Source organism: Rhinopithecus bieti, unplaced genomic scaffold (assembly GCF_001698545.2).
Source record: "Rhinopithecus bieti isolate Rb0 unplaced genomic scaffold, ASM169854v2 scaffold_2554, whole genome shotgun sequence".
NCBI lineage: Eukaryota > Metazoa > Chordata > Mammalia > Primates > Cercopithecidae > Rhinopithecus > Rhinopithecus bieti.
In genome coordinates this window covers 2,443,632-2,453,331 of record NW_016804196.1, presented here as the reverse complement: position 1 = coordinate 2,453,331, position 9,700 = coordinate 2,443,632, and positions in this window count along the sequence as shown.

Below are 9,700 nucleotides of genomic sequence, written 5' to 3'. Positions count from 1 at the left end.
GCTCCATTAAGTGGTTTGGCTTCTTCCCTTCTCACTGTGTGTGGATTACTTTTACACTTCCAAAAATCTTTATGAAAACACTCTTAATCATGGCAACAAAAAAGTCAACACAATTGATCATTTTGGCAGGTTCTATAGGCATACTTTTAAAGTCCAAATACTCAAAGAGGTTTAAATGTTAAAAAAGAATGCACTCAAAAAGAAATGGGAACCTCCATGAACGTGACCTGCATGTTCTTATTTAATTAATATTGACAGAACTGGGGTGGGACAGAACGCAGAGGAGGTGGGTGACTGCATGCTTTTCTTTCTTCCCACTAACATACATGTTACTGAACCCAGTCCTTCAGAACTCCTGTATCAAAGCAAGGACAATCTACTCATTTTTAGGTCAGCAGTTCTCAAACTTTAGGGCGTGTCAGAATTGCCTGAAGCACTGTTTTAACTGGTGCACCACCCTCAGCATCCCTGATTCAGCAGGTGCTACGGACCGAATGCGACCCCCAGAATTCATATGTTGAAGCTCTTCCCACCCAATATGATGCTATCTGGAGGGCAGAGTCTGTAGGGAGGTGATTAAGGTCAGATGAGGCTGTAAGGGGAAGCCCTAATCCAGCAGGATTCCTGTTCTTATAAAAAGAGGAAGAGAAACCACAGAGCTCTCTCTTTTCAAGTGCATACTGGACAAAGGCCATGTGAGGCCACAATGAGAAGGCAGCTGTCTACAAGCCCGGAAGACAGCCCTTACCAGAATCCAACCCTGATGTCAGCTTGATCTTGGACTTCTTGCCTCCATAACTGTGAGAAAATGAATTCTGTTGTTTCAGCCAATCAGTGTGTGATACTCTGTTGTGTCAGCCTGAGCCGAGGAATACAGTGGCCTGGGCTGTAGTGTGAGAGTCTGCATTTGTAACAGGTTCCCAGGTGAGGTTGCTGCTTATGTGGCTGTTCCAGGGACCACACTTTGAGAACCATTGCTTCCCTTCTTGCTGGTCATCAGCCATGTGATAGACTGGAGTTATAATTTAGATGCCTTTCTTTAAGGCCTCTTGTATTTTATCCCTTTGGAAGTTAAATGCTTACCTTGGGCTTAAGAACCAACAGACCCTGTTGTTTGTTCCTCATGCTGTGTCCTTTGAAAAGATGTCCTTCTGTCTCTTGCCTCCTTCTCCCGGGTGCTGGAAGAGGAGCCCATAGAATTTTGGTGTCTGCTTGTTAAGATACAGAGTAACCAATGAAAGCAACAGAGATTGCCGCTGTATCTTTTTTTCTGATCTGCAGTAGAAGATTTGGGCTTCTCATTTGGACATGCACTCAGCGGTAATTTTTATATTACATAAACTTATGAGCGCGCGCACACACCCATTCTGACAATGGAGAAGAAAAGTGTTGCTCAGGGCTGGAGTGGAGTTCCAGGAAAGTAGATCATAATTCATAGCTGATTTTCTGTCTGGTTTCATTCTGACTTGTATTTTGGATTTTAGTCCATCAAGTGCAGGCTCCTGTTTGAACACTGTTACCTCTGGTACCCATCTTTATTTGGTGGTTTCAACCCTCCACCTCGCTTTATTATCATATTGATAATATTATCATTATATAGTTTTATAATAATATACATTATGTAATTTTTATAATATATATTTACTATTATATATATTTATATATATCATATATATTTATATAATATATATTTATATTATATATTATATATGTATATAATACAAGATAACTGCAATATTTATATAATATACATTATATATTTACTTAATATATATTTATATTATATATTATGATATGTAGTATAATCACAAGCATAAATATATTATATATTTATATATATAACATTAATATATTATATACATATATTTATACTAATATAGCATTATATATTTATATAATAGTATAATTATATTATATACTTATGTATATTCGTATATATTATATATTATAATATAAATATATATAATAAAAGCAAGGTGAGGGTCAAACAGGTCATCAAATAAAGATGGGTACCAGAGGTAGCAGTGTTCAAACACTATACTATATATAATATAATATTATATTATAATATATAATATATTGTACATTGTAATATTATTATATATTTTATATATTATTATCTATTTGAGACGGAGTTTTGCTCTGTTTTCATAGACTGGAGTGCAATGGCGTGATCTCGGCTCACTGCAACCTCTGCCTCCCAGGTTAAGTGATTCTCCTGCTTCAGCCTCCCAAGTAGCTGGGATTACAGGTGGCCACCACCATACCCAGATAATTTTTGTATTTTTAATAGAGATGGGGTTTCACTATGTTGACCAGTCTGGTCTTGAACTCCTGACCTCAGGTGATGTGCTTGCTTTGGCCTCCCAAAGTGCTGGGATTACAGGCATGAGGCATCACACCCAACCTTTTTCAATATTAATTATGAAAACATGCAGGTCACATTCACAGGGATCTCTCATTTCTTTATGAGTGGACTCTTTTTTAAAAGTTAAAAGTCTTTTTTTTTTTTTGAGACAGAGTCTCCCTCTGTCGCCCAGGCTGGAGTGCGGTGGCGCGATCTCAGCTCACTGCAAGCTCCGCCCCCCGGGTTCACGCCATTCTCCTGCCTCAGCCTCCCGAGTAGCTGGGACTACAGGCGCCAGCCACCTCGCCCGGCTAGTTTTTTGTATTTTTTAGTAGAGACGGGGTTTCACCATGTTAGCCAAGATGGTCTCAATCTTCTGACCTCGTGATCCGCCCGTCTCGGCCTCCCAAAGTGCTGGGATTACAGGCTTGAGCCACTGCGCCCGGCAAAGGTCTTTTTTAACCTTATAAAAGTTAAAATGCTTTTAAAAGTCTTTTGTTCACCTTTCCTTTTTTAAAAAGATGAATTAGAGCTTTCCTCCCTATGGCAGGAATAGGTGGGAATTAGTCTCCCTCTAAATGAACAATTCTCCTAACAGGGAAACCTCCAAGAAAATAGGTATGTTACGGGCGGAAGTTACCAGTTACCCGAGTTACCAGCGGCACATCTGTGCAGGTCAGAAGAGACCGAGGTGAGATTCAGGGCAGGAATGGAAGTTTATTTTAAAAGGTTTTAGAGCAGGAAAGAGGAAAATTCACTTGGAAGAGACCCAAGTGGGCACCTGAAGGTCAAGTGCCACGTTTGACCTTGATCTTAGGACTGTATAGGCTTGCCTCTTTCCCACGAGTCTTCCCCGAAGGGTTTAGTGGCGCGATCTCAGCTCACCGAAACCTCCGCCTCCTGGGCTCAAGCGATTCTCCTGCCTCCGCCTCCCGAGTAGCTAGGATTACAGGCACGTGCCACTGTGCCCGGCTAATTTTGTGTTTTTAGTAGAGACGGGTTTCTCCATGTTGGCCAGGCTGGTCTCGAACCCCGCCCTCAGGTGATCCGCCAGCCTTGGCCTCCCAAAGTGCTGGGATTACAGGCGTGAGCCACGGCGCCCGACCCCATCTGAAGCTTTCTTCCCCCTTCCGGTGGAGTGCCCCCGGAAGGCCATACTTTGCCATTTTGTTTCTTACTGCACATGCCCGGGAAGTGGCTTCCCCTGATGCCTGCATTCAGTGAACACGTTAACATTCACAGCTGTGGATCATCAGGAGATTGTCTCTCCCTGGCACCCTGGCACTGGCTGCATTATCACTTTTAGAGAGGCAGTGAGACAACTGCCAAACCATCACCTGACATGCCTAGTGCGTTGGGGAGAGGAGTCCTCTCCTGCCCAGCTCATGCCTATCTAACTACCCTAACAGACACTAATGATTTCTTCCATACTTGATTATTGAAATCCTTTCCTGAAGTTCAGTTCTCCTTCTCAAAGACTGCCTTAGCAAATACCACATGATCTTACTTAATGTGGACTCTAAAGAAGTTGAAGTCATAGAAGTAGAGGGTAGAATGGAGGTTACCAGGGCTGGGGTGACAGGGTGGGGAAAGGTGAGATGTTGTTCAAAGGATACAAAGTTTCAGTTCGACCAGAGGCATAAGTTTTAACCAGCATGGAGAATACAGTTAACAGTGATGTATTGTTTACTTCGAAATTGCTAGAAGAGTAGATTTTAAATGTTCTCAATACAAAAAAAAATAATGTAGAGTGAAAGATATGTTAATTAGTTAATTATCCCACAATGTATACATGTATCATAACATCACATTGTACACCATGAATATATATGTCAAAAACAAAATAAAAATTTTAAAATAAACAAAAGACAGTCTTGGGATTCAGTGGATTTAAACTGATGTTCTTTTGTAAAAACGTCTGGGCTAGGCCGGGCGCGGTGGCTTATGCCTGTAATTCCAGCACTTTGGGAGGCCGAGACAGGCAGATCACTTGTGGTCAGGAGTTCGAGACTAGCCTGGCCAACATGACAAAACCCTGTCTCTATTAAAAATACACAGATTTGCTGGGTGTGGTGGCGCACACCTATAATCCCAGCTACTCGGGAGGATGAGGCAGGAGAATCACTTGAACCTGGGAGGCAGAGGTTGCCGTGAGCTGAGCTTGTACCACTGCACTTCAGCCTGGGTGACAGAGCAAGATTCTGTCTCAAAAAAAAAAAAAAAAAAAGAGAGAGAAAATATCTGGGCTAATAATACTTAGAGAAACCTAGGGGGAAAAAATGTCCCAATACCTGCTTAAGAACACTAAACTTTGGAGTAATGTTCCCCTGAAGGCGGCAGAAGCAACAGCATAGGTGAGCTTTCAACCAGCATTCTAAAGCCCATTGAGGAAACGTCCTGTGGGTCCTCTACACAGAATGATCTTACGGAAAACCCCTCTCCTTTGTCTGTTTCCTGTGCCTCCTGCTCCACGTGGGTGTTTCTGCTCATGGCTCTCCATGCCATCCCTTCTGTCTTTGTTCTTCTTTCCCAGACTCCTCTCCCTCCTTATCTTCTGACCCACAACCCTCTCTTCTTTTCTCAGCCCTCCAGAAACCCCCCGGAGATAAGCTAAAAACAGCATGTTTCTTCTACATGGAAGGATATACATTCAAGAAAGAAAAAGAGAAAGTTTAGAGTGTGAGGGGCAGAGACAGAAATTAAAAGAGGGGGGGCGTACAACAGCCCCAAAGTGGAAACAGCCCAAACTTCCAACAACAGATAAATGGATAAACGAAATGCAGCATATACATACAACAGAATATTACTCAGCCATGAAAAGGAATGAAGTTCGTGTATATATGTCATCATATAGATGAACCCCAAAATCATTATGCTAAGTGAAAGAAACCAGACACAGAATGCCACATATTTTATGATTCCATTTATAATAAATGTCCAGAACAGATGTATCCATAAAGAAAGAAGGCAACTTGGGGTTGCCAGGGATGGGGCATGGAGGTTGGGGTGAGAGGAGATAGGGTATGGGTATGGGTTTTACTTTGGAGTATTAGAAATGGGTATACCTGCTTAATGGATATGCGTTTTACTTTGGAGTGTTAGAAATGTTGTGGAACTAGATAGAGATGGTGGTTGTACAGCATTGTAGAGGCATTAAATGTTATGAAATTGTTGGCTCTAAAATGGTGAATTTTATCTTATATAAATTTCATCTCAATAAACTTAAAAAATTTATAAAGGGGAGAAAGATGTGTCAAAATTTCCAATTTCATTTCTCTTAGATTTCATAACCTTCACATCAGCCTTTCTCCTAAATTGTGTCTCAGAGAAAGTTTCACATTTAATTTAGATACTAAGCCCCACAGAATGGTCCTGGGTTGACCTCCAAATCTTGTTAAGTATTGTATCAGTCTTCAATAAAACAGCCCTAATAACAATGGGAAGAATAAAGTCATCCTGTGAGTCAGTGAGAGGACTGGGAATGGATCCCAAGAAGCATTACCTTGCAGTCTCTTCTAAATTCTGTTGATATCTCTCCATGTCCCTGAAACTCCTGACATAATGGAAGATGACTTGTCAAATGATGTCATTCACCCAACCAGGAGAAAAAGCACAGAGGAGCCTCGAACATAGGTTACAGATGGCCACGTCCTCTGGAGGCTGTTGCATTCAGATTCGATCGTGCTGTTGGCAGAATTATGAAGCAACATAAAATTTGTCTGGGCTGCTCTTAGCTTACTCTTTTCTGTATCCTTTGACCCTCTCTGGGACCCTGGCTTTTAGGCTTCAGGCACCTGGACAGAGCTTCTACCCCTCTACCTCTCCTTTTATTCTTCCATCTGTACCAGTATTTAGAAAGGTGACATCATTTCTCCCTGAGAGTGAATTTTACGTAAGCATCTCCTACTAACGTTGTTGGAGATATCTCCACTTTGTCGTGGACCCCAGATATTTTCACAGGGTTGCTGAGCATTGTCAGGACCTTCAGTCCATCTGGTGATCTGCCTGGTGTTTCAGGAAGACACACTGGAGTAATTCACTATTGCAGATCACTGTCAAATGTGAAGTCCAGGTACCATGGAGAAATAGTAGTAGCCAGGGTACCCTAGCTGGGAAACTGACTAAATAGATTGAAATGTAGAAAAATACAGATCTACAAAAGTGATTAAGGTTCTAGCTTTAATTTTACCCAGAGGCAAATTGCTGGGCTTCTGTGCCTAAAAAGGATCAAAGGACTAGTTGACTCAATGATCCAATTTGCATTAGGTCCATTTAACTCAAAATACATTTTACCTTCAAGGAGTTTATGAGTCATGTCTATATTCTCTTTCCAACATCTATAATACCCTCCTGTAATAAGCACTCATATTATCCCTGCTTATTGAGATCACAAGAGGGACCACCAGGTGATGGAGAGCTAAACTATAATCAGAAAAACGTATCTCTGTACTTGCCGGTAATACAGATTTAGCACCTCACTTGGCTGGCCGACCCGTTTTTGCAACTTCAAAAGCATTCAATACTCTCCATTTTCAAGAAAGTGGGGAACATTTCCAAGTTGTTTGTTATTACCATGTACCGATGGGAGTCCCCACTTTCTAGGAACACAAGGTGTTATCAGTGTCAGGTGATCCAATTCACAAGTGGTTGTTAACTGCTGGTTAGCTGAAGATGTCATCGATGCTCTGTCCATTCTTGGGCACCTCTCAGGGACTTCAACTTGCACTGCCCATTCAAGTACCAACCATGCACCGTAGAATGAGAAGTTGGAGGAAAAATACTTAGGCCTACACTTTGCTCCTAATTTTCTTGTGTTTTAAATGCAAACTAATGGAATCTGCAAGAAATGTCAGCAAATTAAGTGTGCAAATATTTTGCCAGAGGCCTTTTCAGGATCCTTACCCTTTCAATGAGACTTAGAACATGCCTCTGTCATTTCCTAACATTTTGGTTTGCTGGGTTTTTATTAACTACTTGGCATTGATTTTTAGAAATCTTCTTTGAGGGTAGGGACTACATTTTCCCCTTATTATTTTCAATATTTATTTTTCCACTCTGAAGCTTAATCTTAGGGGGAAGTTCCTTGGTCAGTGTTTGGGAAAATTACTTTTGGGGCTGTTGCCAGAGCTCTGGGTGACTTTGAAGTCCAGACAGCACCAAACTAAACATGGTCATAGCCCTTTTGCTGCTATTTGTATAAGTGTTTGTTGCATTCGGTGCCTCTGGGCAGGCCCAGGGAATCTTTGGAAATTAGATTGATTCCAGTGAATAAATTAACTCAACAATATTGCACAGATAAAATCAACCTGATTGTGATGACTCTGGAATGGATGAACATTTGTAAATATGCTTTTACATTTCCAAAATAACATGGGCTAAAGAGGTGAAACAAGTTATTACTTTTAAAACTTGTATCAACATCATTTTAGGAGATTTTATGAGTCAAACTGAGGGATAATAGTTTGGATGGATAACTTTTGTGGAGTTTTTTGTAAGGCTAAATACCTGATATTGACAAGGGGTGCATTGGGGCTGATACTTAACTTATTAGGGGAAGGTCAGCTCTTTTTCCAGGTGCTTAAGACATTACTTTGACAACTCGCTGAGAAAATTAACCCATGACATTGGTAACAGAGGAAAGATCAAATGTACCACCCTTTTTTCATCTGCTTAACCAGGCCCTCTATTTGTCTTATATTTGTTTCTACCCATTTGCACTCTGTAATGTAGATTGGTACTGCTACTGTCCCTCACGTTCCAAATCTTTGACACTGTTAAATCCTGAGAGGATAAAATAACTCTCAGACTCCGTGGAAGGCAATGACAGAATTGGTATGGTGACTTCCAGGTATTCAGGGAAAGTCCATATGTATAAAGATTTCTCCATGTTTCTGAGCTGTGATCACCATGATTTTGTATTTAGCAATAGACCTAGTATAGTATTTATCTTTTGCTGCATAACAAATTGTCCCCAAACTTAGCAGCTGCAAACAATAGCAACCATCCATTATGTCACAGTTTTTGAGAGTCAGGAGTGAGGTGGTTCTGGTTCAGGGTCTCTTATGATGCTGGCCAGGGCTACAGGCATCTGAAGGCTTGAGTGAGGTTGGAAGATCCACTTCTTTTTTTTTTTTTTTTTTCAACATGGAGTCTTGCTCTATTGCCCAGGCTGGAGTGCAGTGGTGCGAACTTGGCTCACTGCAACCTCCCCCCACAAGGTTCAAGTGGTTCTCTTGCCTCAGCCTCCCGAGTAGCTGGGATTACAGGCGCTCGATGCCCAGCTAATTTTTGTATTTTTTTGTTTGTTTGTTTTGAGACAGGGTCTTGCTCTGTCACGCAGGCTGGAGTGCAATGGTGCTATCTTGGCTCACTGCAAGCTCCGCCTCCCGGATTCCCACCATTCTCCTGCCTCAGCCTCCCGAGTAGCTGGAACTATAGGCACTCGCCACCACGCCAGGCTAATTTTTTGTATTTTTAGTAGAGACGGGGTTTCACCACGTTGGCCAGGCTGGTCTCGATCTCCGGACCTCAAGTGATCTGCCCACCTTGGTCTCCCAAAGTACTGGGATTCCAGTAGTGAGCCACTGTGCCTGGCCCATGGAAGACCCACTTCTAAGAAAGCTCACTCACAGGGCTGGTAAATTGATGCTGCTTTTTGGCAGAAAGCCTCACTTCCTCACCATGCAGAATTCTCCATGGGGTACTTGAGTGTCTTTGTGACATGGCAATTGGGTTCTCCCACAGTGAGTGATGGAAGAGAAACAGAAGACACAATGTCTTTTATGAGCATGGATGCCACTGACCATCAATTCTGCACATCCTCTTGCTCCACAGGCCAGCCCTATTCAATGTGGGAGAAGAGGACATGCCAGGAGAAAGAATCATTGAGTGCCATCTTGGAGACTACCTACCACACCTAGAATTACCCCACCATGATACCTTGGACCAGGTGGAGTCTTGGGGAGCTAGGAAAGCATCTGTTTTGTGTGGCTTCTTTGTGGACTACAATCTTGCCTCCTTAGTGAGGTCTCCCTGGCTGGCTGCCTGCTTTATTTCTAAGCCTTTAGAAATTTCTCCTATGGGCTGGGCATGGTGGCTCACGCCTGCAGTCCCAGCACTGTGGGAGGCCAAGGTAGGTGGATCACCTGAGGTCGAGAGTTTGAGACCAACCTGGCCAACATGGTAAACCTCGTCTCTACTAAAACTACAAAAATTAGCTGGACATGGTGGCGCAGACCAGTTATCCTAGCTACTTGGGAGGCTGAGGTGGGAGAATCGCTTGAACCCAGGAGGCAGAGGTTGCAGTGAGCTGAGATCGTGACACTGCACTCCAGCCTGGGTGACAGAGCGAGA